A 15,985-nucleotide genomic window follows, 5' to 3' on the forward strand; every position below is an offset into this window, starting at 1 on the left:
TGAAGCTTTAGTGTTATCCCTCACTTGTAAGTCGCTTTGGATAAAAGCAAAAAAAAAAGAAATAAATATTATAATTAAATAATACAATTCCAAATTAGTAAAGTACTATCTTTGTTGGGACATTGCATTGACTTCCATTCACTGTGGACAGCCTAGCCCAAACCCTAACATTATCCCTAACCAGGAACTCAAAAATTACTTTTTGCTTCATTTGGACTGGGCTTTGCTCCCCATGAGTGTCTGGTCCCGACAAGGTCGGAGTTTATACTGGAAAAAAGGTCCCAGAGAGGTAAAAAATAAACAACAAAAAACCCATACCCACACTGACAACCCCACACATGGAACGAGATAGATGCACTCCACTTTCTCTATGTATTGAAGAAAAGTAAAGATACTGTAAGATTTCAGTTCTTTTTGATGTAAACATACATATGAAAATTCTTCCTTTCAAGAGTCAAACAATGTGCAAGGACATTTTTCCAGCTGGCTTCCTTGCCCTGATGTAACATGTTTTACATGTCTCCGTTCTGAGGCAAAATTCTCCTGCCTCCTCTAAAGTACACATAGATGGGGAGAGATTAACCGGGCATAAATGCACCTTGTACACCTACGATCCACTCTGTGTGGATCGTAGGTGTGGATCCACTTTGACAAAAGGGACTGCTCTCCACACCTCTTGACGGACAATTAAACCGTTGCCTGGGCCCCTGGCTTGCTGCAGTGACAGTCAGTTTGACCAGTTCAGACTAAGGTGTATTTAAAAGACATTCATCAACACATGAAGTCAAAAATTTCCCTATTTATCACCATGAAGTTGCCCTAAAATAACTAACACTTGAAAACTGGGTACAAATTCCAGGACTTCAATACACTATGATGTAATCTCCGGGCCCACAACAGATTATGATATACTGGGGCCCTAAAGGATATACTCATGTCCTACAATATATGGCGATTGTGGGGTGCATTACTCACCTGCATTTCTAAGCGAAATAGGTTAATGGGTCGCCAGTCTTTGTTGACCCATTATGGCACATTCAGTATAGAAACAAAACTTATAATTCCAACCCTTTAGGACACAAACAAATAATGGGAGTTTTTTTTTTTTTGTTTGTTTTTAAAAACACACTGTTCGACATGTTTAAAGCCCTCACCTGATGAAGATGATTTGGTCACAACAAACTCCTAAGTCAAGTCATCAAATGTTGAAAAGGACTTCAAAGGATACTTGCCAATCGCTAAGATAATTACTTTAGTAGCTTGGCTAATGTTTGGTCATCAAATCTGTATTTTGCTGCACAATTCTGCTTAAAAGGCATTGCTTTCGATTTTCCTAACAGCTTGGCCGAGAAACTGAACAGTACCTCACAAATTTCCTGTCCCCACTGTGAAGGTGCCTGTTCTAAGATCAAAGAAAACCCTGGTGACCCTGGATGGATTATTAACTGAATTCTCTTTACTCACAGTGAGGACTTACGACAACATGTCATCTTTCTGAAATCTGTCCTCATCTAAAGCTCAAGAGAAGTTCAGTCAGAAAGCCATGTGTCTACAAAAAGAATATAGCTAAGGGCATTCTTATCTGGCAGTCCAAATAGGAGCATGTGCCAACACAAAAGGATGTGTTCTGTTTTGTTCAACCTTTATCTAAACAGACAGGACTATTAAGATTTTTTGATATGTAATTGATCCATTCAGACCAGAGACAATCAAGTTCAAAGATGGGCTCTTATCTCCTTTTTTTCTATAAAATAAACATGACTTTTGTCAGTCTGGGAATAGGAAACTGGTGAGAACAGCCACACTCCGACCAAAACACTGCTTGACCCCATCTTCCAATTCATCTGCTAAAACCCTCACCTGCAGTCTTTATCTGCAAGAAGACATTTTTCTGTTTCTGCCTGAAGGGACAAAACCCACATGCATAGAGGAAGAAAAGTTAGAGGAGTGGCCATGGGAAAAAAACAAGGGAGAAAGAAAGGCTGAGCAGGGAGAGACAATTGAATACTAAGGGAAGGGCATAAACAACACAGCAAGGCACCTGGACACACGGGCACACCACCCTAAATCAAGCCAGGGCTATTAATAGTGCACAGTAAACTAGCGAGAAGAAGCAAAGATGAAAATTAAGAGGAGAGTTCTTTCAATGTATTTTTTCCTCATCTTTACAGCGCCACAAATTTCAGCTGGTATCATGGTGAAGATACGTTTTCTTTTGAAAACGCTTCTTCAACTGTTCAACTAGCTAGGCAAATTTTGTCTTTTCATTTATTCCAGACAGATCCTTGGGTTGGGTTGATGCATGTAGGATTTAATGTAAAGAAAATACCTGGTATTGTGTATGAAAATAACAAAGCTTCACAAATAAGGCAAGAAATGTTCAACCTTTTAAGGTTGCTATTAAGGAGCATGCAAATTTTAACAGTGATTGTTTCAGAGGCAATGTATGAAACTAAAAGGTAACCCACTGAGCATGCAAAAGAGGGCTTTGTTAGTGCTTCATCCACAGCAGTTTTATTTGTAGTGGATGTCCATTCACCTGTTTTTGAGCTCATTTTTATTACATTATATAATTATTATTATAATTTTATACATTAAAAAACCTGAGTGGAAACATCAGAAATTAAATAAAAAAAGTTGAAATATGGCAATAATCATATAATTTATATTTTTATTTATTTTGTTTGTTTTTTTAGCCGAATTATTTCCTCCCCGCCTTCATTTGCATAGACACTTATGAACAGCTACCAAATGCAAATTCAACACTTGGCTGTATAAAAATGGCTGTAACTCCTAAACAGTTGATATGATATTTTTGTTAAACCCCTTGAATCAAAGCAGAAAGTCTACAGTTCAATCACATCTTGATGGCTTTGTTTCATATCCATTGCGTTGGTGTACAGATACAAAAAATTCTCAAAACTGTGTCACTGTCCAAATACTTATGAACCTAATTGCGCGCGCGTACACACACACACACACACACACACACACACACACACACACACACACACACACACACACACACACACACACACACACACACACACACACACACACACACACACACACACACACACACACACACAGAGAGACAGATGAGGGGAAAAGTTGGTGTATCGATAAAAAGAAAGTGTGACAAAGTGCAATGGAAACGGACTCAGTGAATAAATCAAGACGTACATGAAGAATGAGACTTAAAAAATATCAGATCTGCATGGACTGATGCGAAGACCGTTCCTCAAATTACACATGAAACAGACACAAATGCCATATTTCTATCATGTTCTCTACACGGTTTTCCGTGGTTGATTAACGCTCTTAATTATGTCATCTTGTTCTGCCCTCTTCTTCTTCAATTGTTTAATGGCACTAGACTTGAGAATTAACACCATCAACTGTTTCTTGATTTGCTGAACTCCTACTCTTCACATAATCGTAGAGGGATGTAAATGCACATTAAAATTACATTTTCTTTTGCAAATTTTCTAGAAATATGGTTAACATGTGTGCTACATTTGGATGGAGGCCTGACGTCTATCATCTCTCTGCAGAAAAACTGGCAGTTTTCTATTACAGACTCCACACACTTGTGAAGGAAACTGAGCTCCGGTGACCTGATTCTCACTGGTCAGCAACATGTTTCTTGTCATTGGCTTTGATATCCCTGCACTTCTTTCCTATTTATATAATGTTTCAGCTCTCTAGACCATCAATGTGCACTTGTTACTGTGACATCATGTCAGCATGTTTTCCGTTACTATTCAGGCCAGAATTATGACCACCTAGTAGCACATAAAGTCTCAACATTTGCAACAACTGCCTGCACCTCTAATTAATATTCAGTAATCAGCATTTAGGAGATGAAAGCATCATGGGTAAGCGAGAAGAGTGGTACCCTTAGACTTAATTGTTCGGATGAAGTGAACCAGAAAGGAGGCAATTCTCAAATTTAAACTGACAGGATAATTTAGGGAGGCATAGTATTTTTATAAAAAAAAAGGAAAGTAGCATGTAGATGAGAGTATAAATGGTTTGATGGAGCACCAAGCCAAGCCCAAAGCACTGCAGCCAAAGATTGAAACTGGATCTCTGCTGGGGTGAGGGATTTTTTTCTCCTGCACCATCCAAAGCCCCCCAGGTTTTATTTATTTCTCTTTTTTTTGTGCCTTGAAACTCTCATGCACAATCTAAGATGGATTTTATTACAGCCCAGTCAAAAGATTTGATAAATTGCTTCCTGGTTAATAAGCTATTATGTTAGATAAATTGCCAAAAGATAACTGCAAAATATCTCTTAAAAATTGATTTTTACTCAAATTTGCCAGTTTTAGCAAGACAGGGTTTACCAGATGTGGCCACACTGAGAAAGATACAGGGAAAGAAAAAAAATACCATCAAAATAAGAAAGACAAATAGCAAGGGAGAGGGAAGGAAAGGCAAAAGAGGCGGAAGTGAGTGAGTCACAGCAACATCTCTAAAACTGGAGGTGACGGAAAGGTAAATAGACCAACAGAAATACAACGGAAAGGAATCATGGAGAAAGAGTGAGTAACAAAGAGAAAGGTCATGGCCATAATTGGGGCCATTCATCATGGGACAGTTTTAGGGTTAGTTGTTATGTGCCATCCATCCATTGAGCCACTGGTTCTCTGACTGGCTGTTGATAAGACTGTCTGGAGCCAAGCCAGCCTTCTGTCTATGTACTGCTGGGTAAAGCTTCAAAAGCTGCTCACACATTCTATTAAGGACATTTTAGCATGTACATTGTTAGGCCCCAAATTTATTACTTGTCATTTCAAGTGTCTTCTATCCAGCTAAAATCCAGATGAGATCCAAAGCATTTATACTTTGCTACATATATGAGTCTGTGTTGGGCAGAGAACAAATCTGACTGCAATGAGTCTTGGTTTTCCCGGGATACATTTACTGTTAGTATGCAAGTTTACTATGGCCTACTAATAATTTTCTATACTGATACTATGAAAATCATAGTATGAAATCTGGTGGTATAGATCATCAGTATGTGAAAGGTGCGAGTTAGGAGTATAACAGTCAGAAATTAAAAAAGTGTAAAGCTGAAGGTACCAAAACTGTCTAAGTCTTTGGGAGGCTGAGATTTAATTAGGTATATTATTTTATTATCAGTAAAGCCTTTATCAACAAAGGGAACCTGCGGGGGAAAGTTGGTATAATTACAGCCAAAAAAGTGGAAAAACCATAGAAAAGCATGATCTCTTTCCCTTTCGTTGTAGAAGCTGAAGGCCACACAAACAGGGATGAGAGGCCACAGCTTTCTCCTGGAGGGTTTACAGGTTAATAGATGAAGCTTTAAAATCCAACCACCAAATCAACCTGTTCAACTGCAATAAGGACACAATAGTTAATTCTCTTCCTCCGCAGTCTCATACAGTAGATTAGGAGCCTCTGAAGGGCACAAGCTAAGCTAAAAGGCCAGAGTATTGCTTTGGAGAGAGAAAAAGGGGATGAGAAGAAGTGGGAAAAAAAACTGGGAAGAGAAAAAAAGAAAAGAGCAGATGGCATTAAACAGAGGAAGGAAAGAGACCGGAGGAAGAAAAAGAATTACCATCCTTTTCTCTTTAAAATAATATAATGTACCATCTGTGGTATTATAATTTTTTGTACTTTTTAAGGACAATATCAAATTACCAAAATGGGTGTTTGCAGTTACAGTTTACTTTGGATGCAAGCTAATTAAAAAGGTCACATACAGTATTTCTATAATGAGCGTATTATTACAAAACATTAGTATTAAAACATGACAAACTGGAGTGGACCATAGCAAATGTCTCACAGACAACCTTGGAGGAGATAATCATGACCAGTACACACGTACATGGACCTAATATGCATTTACACACTTGTGCACTGTATAATGCATTAATGTTTGCCTGCTCACGTTGTTTAACCATAAAGTTAGGAGTATAAGTGCTGACCTTCCTCTTGTTTTACAGTAAGATATTATTCACAAAAATAAACTCTGTAGGATACAGCCTACTACCCTGGTAATAACCCTAAGATTAATTAGCTTGATGATTTATCTCAGACTGGGAGAGTACCACCGCCAGCCTGCCAAGTTTATCATATAGTAAGTGGTGTATTCTACTATATGTACTTTACAGCAGCATGTCCAATTCATAGGCTCTACCTAGGGGCCCGCCCAGGTAGATAAAAGCTTAAATAAATTTGAACTTAAATAAATCTTACATTGGAACACCTTATTTCACTGTTTTCAAAACTAACTATTTTTGGCCACAGACCTTTCTTAGTTGCATGCGCTGCAGCAACTGAGTGGGGAGGAGAGGTTATTCTGTGTGCAGCCACCTAGCTAGCATCTACCGATAGCCTGCATGTGAGGTGTTTAGGGGACATCTGTAAGTTGTAGCTACAGAAAACAGTCTGGGTTACGCTCTCCCGCTCGATAGTGTGCGAGTCTGACGGCATACTACCCAGCACCACAAGTAAATTTTCAACCTGTGGGAAACATTGTTACGGTGTGTATGCAGTGCACTGTATTAGTATGTATAATGTACAAATGATTTGGTCAGCGCTTCAGATGCTTTCATAAACGCTTAAATTCTCGACAAGCAACAGAAAGTTGCAAAAACATGATTATCCTCTCTGAATAAAGTAAATACACTTCTGAAAATATATCAAAAAGTAGACAAACAAAATTCTGTTGTTACTCACATAAGAAAAAATAAATAAAAGCAAAACAAGAGTCAATGCCAGCTCAGCATATAGTGGTATTCTACCTTGGTAATGGCCCTTAGTGAGTTCATGCATGTCTAGTTGAGGCCTCCACAGTGCAGTGATGTGTCAAATCCTTGAGGAAAATGATGACAGTCACATGGTAATGGGACAGCTGTGGAGGTCATATTAGAAAGGATCCATTATGGACAAAAATATACCCAGTGAAGGTTTACATGTTATTCATGTAACTTCCTCCACCCAAAAATGCATATATGTGAAGTATTTTCGATGGGGTCCCCCCCCGTTGAATGAATGAATCTGATCTAATTTCTGGATACCAGTTTGGTGTTCTCTAACCACCCTGAGTTGCCCTTGGACCTTGTAGGGCCCCTCTTAACCTTGCTGTCAGCTTTCCCTGTGGGGCTTTAGTTCCAGACGCCATTTCACAGCAAGCCCCCACTGGTCGCAGTAGAGCCAATCCAATAAAGTTTTATAACATGGGCTCAGACAAACCACTGGTGTGCACAGCAGAGAGGGTAGGACTGGTCTGGCTGTTTTGTCCTTTTAGTTCCTTTTTATATTGAAACATTGAGTGGTATTGCTAAAAGTGACAAACCATAAGTAAAATTATTTCTCTCCAAAGGGCAATTATTTACCATTAAAGCAGTTTTTTCTCTATATGCAGGCTGCCCCAGACCTGGCAACACTCAACACTGTAGTTCTCCTCAGAAACCACACCAATACAAGTCAAAACACACTTTTTATGTCCTACAGTAGATACTACAGCAGAAGTGTCCAGTCAAATTCTTGCAATGTGATATGAGTAGTCTGAACAGACAGAAGAACAATCCTTACACCTCTTGAAGAGCATTTGATGCAAAACAATATTTACAACATTTTCCCCACAAAATTGGTAGCTTCTTTAGAAAACTGTACAAACAGTCTCCCAAAAGCGATATAAGACGGTCTTCTTCCTCTACTTTTGAACTCTGCTCTAGATAACATAAGTGTTTTGTAACGGATCAGGGGTTAAATCCTTGTCAGACAACCCGACCTCTAAAGCCTTCAGTCATTCAGTCAAGGAAGAATTATGAAAGGAGGAAAGCATAAAAAGGCATTGACACACATTTTTTCACAAGGGGAAAAGACGAAAATACCATTTCTTAACAAAAGCTAAAGTAAAGATACGTATATGTCAGTGCAAAACCACGTGAAATGAGTTTCTAAAAATTGATTTCTTCCCACCATGGTTCTGAAATGCACAGGCCTTCTGGGGAAGCTCTCGTGTAAAGATTTCCACCCCTGCTGCTTAGCACATGCTTATGAAAGCACAACTTTAAATTTTCTTATTTCAAAAATTTCACTCCAAAGAAAGATTTTAAAACATTCAACATAATGCAAAAAATCAATTTTGACTGTAGCAGAGCAACGTGAACAATGAATAAGCCTTTCCTACTGAGGCTCTTTTGGGTCAAGTTGTGAAAAGAGCAAAGGAAAATTTCCCTCTATCAACCAGAACAAGTCCAGGGCTCTTGGGGCTCAGCACCACCTAAACAGTACACACCATAATACCACTGAGCTATTTCAACTGCATGTGTTCGACGTATTAAACATTACAAGCTCTGTGCATTAGCATATGTATATACAAATAAACTGTATGTGTATTTGGACGTATGTATGTGTTAGTTTGTTTTTATTTCTTTCTCATGAGAACATCGAGAAGGAAAGGCAAATAAGAGAAGGGTCTTCCAGCGTCAAAGGACACAGCAAAAATCCCCTTTATTTGAGTGAAAATTTTAGGTGAAGGACAAGGTGGGATTTTGCATTTCTCTGGTGGTAAGACAGTGTGCCATTTTTTGAGTTTGCTTTGTGCAGTGCACAGTTATAGCAACAAAGGAATAATCTTGATTCCACACTGAGGAACACTCGTTTGTTGCAACTAAATAATCAAATAAATAAATAAATAAATAAATAAATATCACGTTCCATTATGCACATTTCTTCCTGTCACTTATATCTAAAGATATGTCTAAAAATGCATCTGGCTTAAAAACCTGAACTACAAAATGTAGATGCAACTTAGAGAGTTTCCACACCCCCCTGCTTGATGCAGCAGTTTTGTCCTTTCTACCTTAAGTAAACTCTAGTAGATCTTTGTAGAAGGTGAACAGGCCTTTCTAGAAGGAAAGGTAAAAATAGCAAGGCTAACAACTTATTTGTGGACAGAAAAAGCTGTCTTATTTCTTATTTCAAGCTACTTATTTCAAGGACCTTGAAGAATATGGCAGCCATCATTAAAAATTTTATAATTAAACAATTACCTTTGAAAACAAAACAACGACTTTATTCTACCAAAAACAGGCCTAATATAGCCTATGACTCTGCTAGAACTCAGAAGTGCATTTGCATTTTAGGCAATATATTCATATTCGTGCAACCTACAAAAACCAAACAATGTGCACAGGTGACGCAACACTGTTTTTTGGGTGATAAAGTGGTAGCATGAGATCTAGAGGACACAAATGCCAACAAAGTCCAACTTGTGCCAGTACGCACATTTTGTCAGCACACAAAACAGTGCAATAGCAAATAGTCTTACTGTACATGTCACGTGGATTACCTCTGCTAAGACACCAAACTGTAAAAAGCAGCCGGTAGAATTTGTTTCTGACCTTTACGTTATCATATAACAAAATGCATCAGTTTAACACTTTTATCACTAAACAAAATTTGTGTGTGGATGTTTAGAGTGTGTGTTCACGCTTGAGTCTTTCACTTCACAGTGCATTTCTGTAAACCAACTCACAGGGAACACATTTATTTTATGAATCTAGAATATGTGCAGAGATTAAATTTGGAGTTCTAGGCTCTGACCCCACGAGCAAGCGCCAAGATCAGCACTGCACAGGGTTTGGGGAATGGCCGCAATTAACTTCCCCTCTCAAATAAAAAAAAAAATCACATTAGACACAGAGAGCAATGCCATCTATTATGTGGAATCCACTGGGCCAGGCTCCTGCCACCATGTGCCCATTTCCAGACAAAAGCACCTCTAACCATTGTGGTTAATATATCGTCAAGGGAACTGAGATGAGAAAAAAATAAATAAATAAAATAGCAATGCTCATATGTAGCGGCAGGTTTAGACACACTATGGCTGTTAAGCATAATTTTTTTTTAAAAATCCTCAAAAATTCATGGCATGGTGCAGACGATCAAAATGTTACACGGCAGAGGCCCATCAGCACAGGGACCTGATTTTAACGTTGGTAATGAGTGCAGTCGCAGTGTCACATTACACCATAAAATAGGAGGCGCTCAGCAGTTCAGATGCAATGATGTAGGTGTTTAAAACAGGCTGTCACAAAAAAAACCCATCGATGTTGAGTGAAATTGTTTCTCTATTGCTTGGCCGTACATGAAGTCTGAGGGGAAACCTGGAATTTGACTGCATGTCCTATGGGTGACAAAAGCTGCGTTGGGTGTCCCACGAAGCCAGTTTTATAGGAAAATAATAGGGCCTTTTTCCACAGCAGATACTCTGACCTGTCATAGCAGGAAAAAGCAGGGGTGCAATCAGTAACACTAGCAACGGCTCCATCCCACTCAGGAGGTCCCAGTATTTATTGGGACACCTAATGGGACTCAGGCATCGCCAGTGACTTTAATGCCGCCTGTGCTTTCACCTGCTATGATGATAGGTCTGTTATGTGCGTGGGCCGAGGGTGGGGCAACGCTCGTGTTTGCATCCGTGTAAGCCAATAATATGACCCGGCAGCAATACCAGGGACCTGCTTGCAATGAACAGTCAGCAGCCACATACAGTAGCTTGGCCTAATGTATAGCTGCTGGGCTGCCTAGCTAGCTGACCTAAAAATTTAAAAAAAATTAAAAAAAAAAATGACACGACTGAACAGACTGAAAGTATTCACTTGCTAATTGCATGCTAGCACAAGCAGCAGATACTTACATTGTTTGAGGCATCTCGTGGGTGAGAAAATCCTTTGGGAAACTCCAGCTTCTGGTTTGAAGTGCCCGTTTGAAGCCCACAGATGGTATTTAAAAAACTAAACAAAAAAAACAACAAAACAAAACAAAAAACAAGAGGAGCTGCGGAGCGGCACGAAACCAAAAATGATTCCACCACAAAAGCCGCTTGAACACAAGCTGCTGGAGGCAGGAGAGCGAGGTTGTGAGATGCTACGCGACCTACGGCAGCTGAAACCGAGTATAACACCGGGCAGGGCGGGTCACTGAGAGTTTAAATGGCCCGCCCGACTGCAAAGGGAGCGCTTGATATACGGTACCTGCATGACGCCCTAGCCCTGAACTCACTATGGTGACAGAAGAACTCACTATGAATGTCACTATTAAAATTATTAGCAGAATATTTAATACGGAATAAATTATTTTTTGAACACACAACTAATGTACAAGTTTTTATAAGGTTTTTTTTAAAAATGTGCTTCAAAACCGTCACCTCACCATCTTTCTTTTAAATTTACAGATCTATGTTATTCATAAAATGAAAAGAAAACATAATTAAAAAAAAAAAACCACAATGAATGACTGAACAGATTAGGGGTTTGACTTATAAAAGGTACCAAAATTGTCGCAGGGACAGATTTAGGGTTTAGCACAGTGATGGTCATAAGCCTCTCCACTGCCTTAAAAGCTCATCTAAAATTCTGTTATATCTAAAGGAATTGTAGCCTTGAATGACTTTGTCCCATCAAGCGAGTTTCCAGAGTTTTCTTAAGCACGTAGAGTTTGACAAAATGCAGGAAGACTGGGCACCTTGGGCTATAAACTCAGAAACAGTAATCGGTTGTGATTGGTGGTAGTGAGAGTCAACAGGAGAGGGGGATGGTGATGGGGGGGGTGGCGAGGGGGACGGAGCAAGCTCGTTAGGAGATGAGTAATCTGCCGCAAGGATTGGTGGCCTTCATTAACCCTTCAACCGAGGTCGCTCCTCTCTTGGTTTCTCTCTGTCTGTTTTCTGTCTTTCTCCTTCTGGCTGTCCACCTCTTTGTGCCTCTCTAGCTCTCAGCCTCTCTCTCTCTCTCTCTAACCATGTGGATGAGTGGCCTGTCAGAGGGCTGACTGCACCAATCAGCGGGAAAATGAATGGCTTTCCGAGTGATGTGTTCACAATAGTCAGTAAGGCACGCTGGGTCTTGCAACATCGCCATCCGGAAGAATCCTCCAGACAGGCGGAAGTCCACCTATGTCTATGATGTGTGTTGGAATATTCGTAAGCCTAGACACAGAAACATATATTTCGAAGGGGTAGGGATAGTGTCATAGTGGCAACTCTATATTTTTCTGTCCAAAGGTAATCAGAACATTATATTAGGCCTTACCTTATAACAACTAACTAACCTGACAATAGACTTAACTTAACAATTTATTGTTTACCTGTATATATATCTTGTTTTCCAGAAAAATATAACCCCTAGTAGGTAAGGAAAATGTCTTATACTGGTATTTAACTGTGCTCAGACAGAACTCATAGCTGATTTTAGAGGCGGCGCGGTTGGATACAAAGTCAGTGCTTGCGACACAAACGGACACAAATATGTGGCAGCACGACTTGAAAATGTTCAGCTTGAGTGGAAAAATTGCGTAATTGTGCGAACCCCCGGGCTTTATGAACCCGCCTCACAAATGTAAATAAATGAGAAGAAAAAGCAGAGAGACTAAAGGGAAATAAATTGAGTTTCTGGTGAGTTCCGAGTTCAGTCAAAGGTCGAGCTCAACAAGAAACACAAAGGCAAGATCCCAGAGTCAAGTTCGCTGCATCTGCTGCTAGCTAGCTCACAGCTATTGTACATGGCTGTTTGGGGTGAATAAACACTGACTGCACAAATGGTCAGGCGGTCAAATTTGCACAAATGATGCACTATGCACTTAGTTCCGACGGGTGGGTTTTAATGCAGATTTCCTCTCACTGCTCTTGCATTAAAGGAAAACAAATGATTGAATCAGCTCATCCGACCAACGCCAGCGAGCAGTATGAGTTAATCTCCTTTTCTGCAAGATGAAATGCGTCCAGCACAAACCTCAGAGTTCACCACTATCTCTGATCTCTGAGACCTGCTGCTATCTGCACTTTTTAGTCACACTAGCAGGTAAAGCGGGTATCCCATCAATTCTTAAATGGATTGCCATGAAATTTTGTACAGACATTCATGGTCATGGTCACTTCAAGATTAATTGTAATAACTTTGGAGACCCCCCCTTAACTTTCCATATAACGCCATCATCGGGTCCAATTTTAATTTGTGCAGTACTTTAGTTTATCACCAAATACCTTCAAAATGAATTACATTCCCAGCCTCTAGTGTACAGCCTCACAATCACTTGCATTGCTTTGTAATTGTTGGCTGTTCAGTCAAAACTGTAAAATTCTCAGAATATGGCAAAGTTAGCCATTAGATTTAACATTTGCGGAATATGACAGAAGCAAGTGAGTTACAGAGACAAGTCAGACATGAAAATGTCTAACCTTGATGTGTTTGTGTGCGCTTAATGTAACAGCGACACAGATTCACTTGAATATTTCTTTGATAACGTCCTCAAAAGTGGAACTCTTCATCTGATATGACCTGTATTTCTTGGGCCATCCATGTGTTTCTTGTACTTCCAGATAGATGATGTGCATTAAATCATCCAGCTAGTCTCCTCACAGGAACACCTCTCAATTTATTAAATTTTATGAATACTAACCTTATGGTCTTACGTAAAGTAGCTTGGCTCTTGGCTCTTTCAGTATGTCTCCTCCTTATCACTAAGCCTACAGATATTTTCATTATAAGATAGCACCTGTGCATGATTTCTCTCTGGTCTATCATAGAGGATGAGCGAATGACCCTTGACACCAAGACACTGAAGACTGGAGGCGAATCAGGCACTGTAGAGTCTGATTTTCTCAAGATAATACAACTTTGTTCATATGTATGCATTTAAAATTTGCGTGAGTGTGCGTGAAACAAGGATAGAGACACAGGGAGAGAGAGAGAGAGAGGAGTGAGAGTGATTTTTGGAGCTCAGGCTTGCCTCGCATCACATCAGCTTTTGAATTTCTTACTCTTATCAGGACCTCATAGGGCATAAAACATAAGCTTGGCTTCTGGTTCAGTAGCTTCGGTACAAACTCTTTGCACAAAACGACTAAGCATTAGAAGTAGACAGTGGGATGTTGTCTTTTCCACAGATTCAAAGTGCATATGAGGGCACTGACAGCCTGAGGACTTTGAGAGTAAAATACTTACCTTTTCATTTACATTTTCAGCTGAACATTGGAGTCAAATCATCAGTGTATTCATATTTAAAGATTGTAAGTATATACTATGAGGTTTTGGTATTAAACATGCATGTCATTGACAGGTGTAAAACTATGATTTCTTCAATAGATATCCTCCTTTATCTTATGTTGCGCATTATACTTCCATTCAGCAATTGCTTTATTCTCAAACGTAATTTTTTTAATTTGTTCTGGTTTTTGTTTGATTTCCTTTTTATGATGTATAATAGATCACAGCTATCTTTTGGCAATGTGGTCAGATGTAAACCAGTGGTGTCTTCACCTCTACTGACAAAAGTATCTAAAAACCCATAAGTGCCACTCCGCCAAGGCCAATGTCAAACAACATACACCAGACTTCAGAGAAAAAGATTCACATTCATAGTAAATGATCCAGATCCCCCCCAAAATTTAATGGGTTCTTCCCTGACCCATAATCCCATCACTCCACAATGTTTTGGTGCAAATTGGTTCAGTATTTTTTGCGTAATCTTGCTGACAAACAAACCAACAAACAGACAAGGGTGAAAACATAACCTCCTTGTCAGAGGTGATTACTCAATTAAGATCAACAGTAAGGTCACATGGCTATATGATGTGTTAAGACAAATAACAAATAATGCATATTATTATTTGTGGCTCAAACGGCATATACCCATGTATGGTTCTATCTAAATTTAACAGAGACCCTTGATCAGTGAAATGGCTTTAAGAGGCTTTTTGCAAGCAGTTTAGCCCTTTAATTGTTTCCTTACTTCACGAACAAATAATAAAAGTCTAGTATGGATGCAATTTTGTAAACTTGCTGCAGATGGGGTAGAACTGATTTTTCAGGACTGACCTGCATCATACATGAAACACACTATATGTTGTGTTTTAAATGACTATATGGTAATGTTTTACTTGACTTGACTTTGTACATTAGTTTGAATATGTCAGGGAAATGGTCATGGAGGGAAATATGAGCATGAATAAAGCCCTGTAGCTTTAAAAAAAAAAATAAAAAGCTATCACGTTTGCATGAGACCAATGCGTCATCAAAAATTAATTTGCAATTCAGCTGGAAAGCAGCCTGCCCTTCTTGTAACATATCAAAAAACTCAACAGCTGGGTGTTATATCATCACTCCTGCCTCCTGATTTGAACTGTCAACATCTTCATGTGATTTTTTTGATGGTATATGAGCGTGACCTTGAGTGGCACAGTGTTTTCGGTTCTGTAGTTTACAGAGTCATCACTGAAAGTAATAACTTACTGAGGGAGTTACAGCACAGCCTGTGTGGAGGGATCTCCAGATGAGAGATAAAAATAGATACATACTGTAAGATCCTGCTCAAAAGGGCCCCATGTTCCTCTTTAGTGATCAGACCTCCTCTGCAGAGGACTACACTACATCAATTCAGGTAACCGCCTGAAATCCATCAGTCACACTAGCTCAGTGTGTGTCAGGCAATGAACAAAATGCCACCAATGAAGATCGGAGATGTTTCACCACTTACAGTTTTTCAAAGCCAGTATGCATAATGTTCTTTAATTAAGTTGTTTGCATATCCATCTGTGTGGTACAGTATTGTGCCACTGTGGTTGGACAACCCTGAACTCAAATCAACCGTTAAACCTTGATTGATTGAATCACTTCAACACGTGAGGACATGCTGTTTTTCTAATGCAGTGGTCTTTGTCTGTCTTGCTGTCATCCTGTGTTCTCCCGTCCACTGAGGACATGGACTTCACGGAGTTTCTCAGACCCAGGCAGCCAAACAGATGTTCCCCTTTCCTTCACCACCGTTTGAACACAGACCAACCGCCCGTTTTGGCCTCTGAACTCCCTGGCCTTGTTGTTTGCTCCCGCGAGGCCTGTAATGAACACAGAGGGTAGGCAAGGAAATGTCAGAGCACTGATGGGGAATAGTGATGTAATCACAGAGAAAGGTCAGGAGGAAGAAGGAGGGAGGCAAAGAATCC

At 39.6% G+C, this 15,985-nt stretch overlaps 1 protein-coding gene across 3 annotated transcripts in view; it reads right to left on the bottom strand.

Moving 5' to 3' along the window:
- LOC120791488 (SPHK1 interactor, AKAP domain containing) overlaps positions 1-10,937 on the bottom strand; it is a 116,570-nt gene extending 105,633 nt beyond the window's left edge. For all 3 annotated transcript variants that reach the window (XM_040129878.1, XM_040129875.1, XM_040129877.1), the window contains exon 1: positions 10,685-10,937. The gene's annotated coding sequence lies outside the window, so the exon portion shown is untranslated. The remainder of the gene's footprint in view (positions 1-10,684) is intronic.
- Positions 10,938-15,985: the final 5,048 nt, after the last annotated feature.

This window comes from Xiphias gladius, chromosome 7, assembly GCF_016859285.1.
Source record: "Xiphias gladius isolate SHS-SW01 ecotype Sanya breed wild chromosome 7, ASM1685928v1, whole genome shotgun sequence".
In the NCBI taxonomy this organism is placed as follows: domain Eukaryota; kingdom Metazoa; phylum Chordata; class Actinopteri; order Istiophoriformes; family Xiphiidae; genus Xiphias; species Xiphias gladius.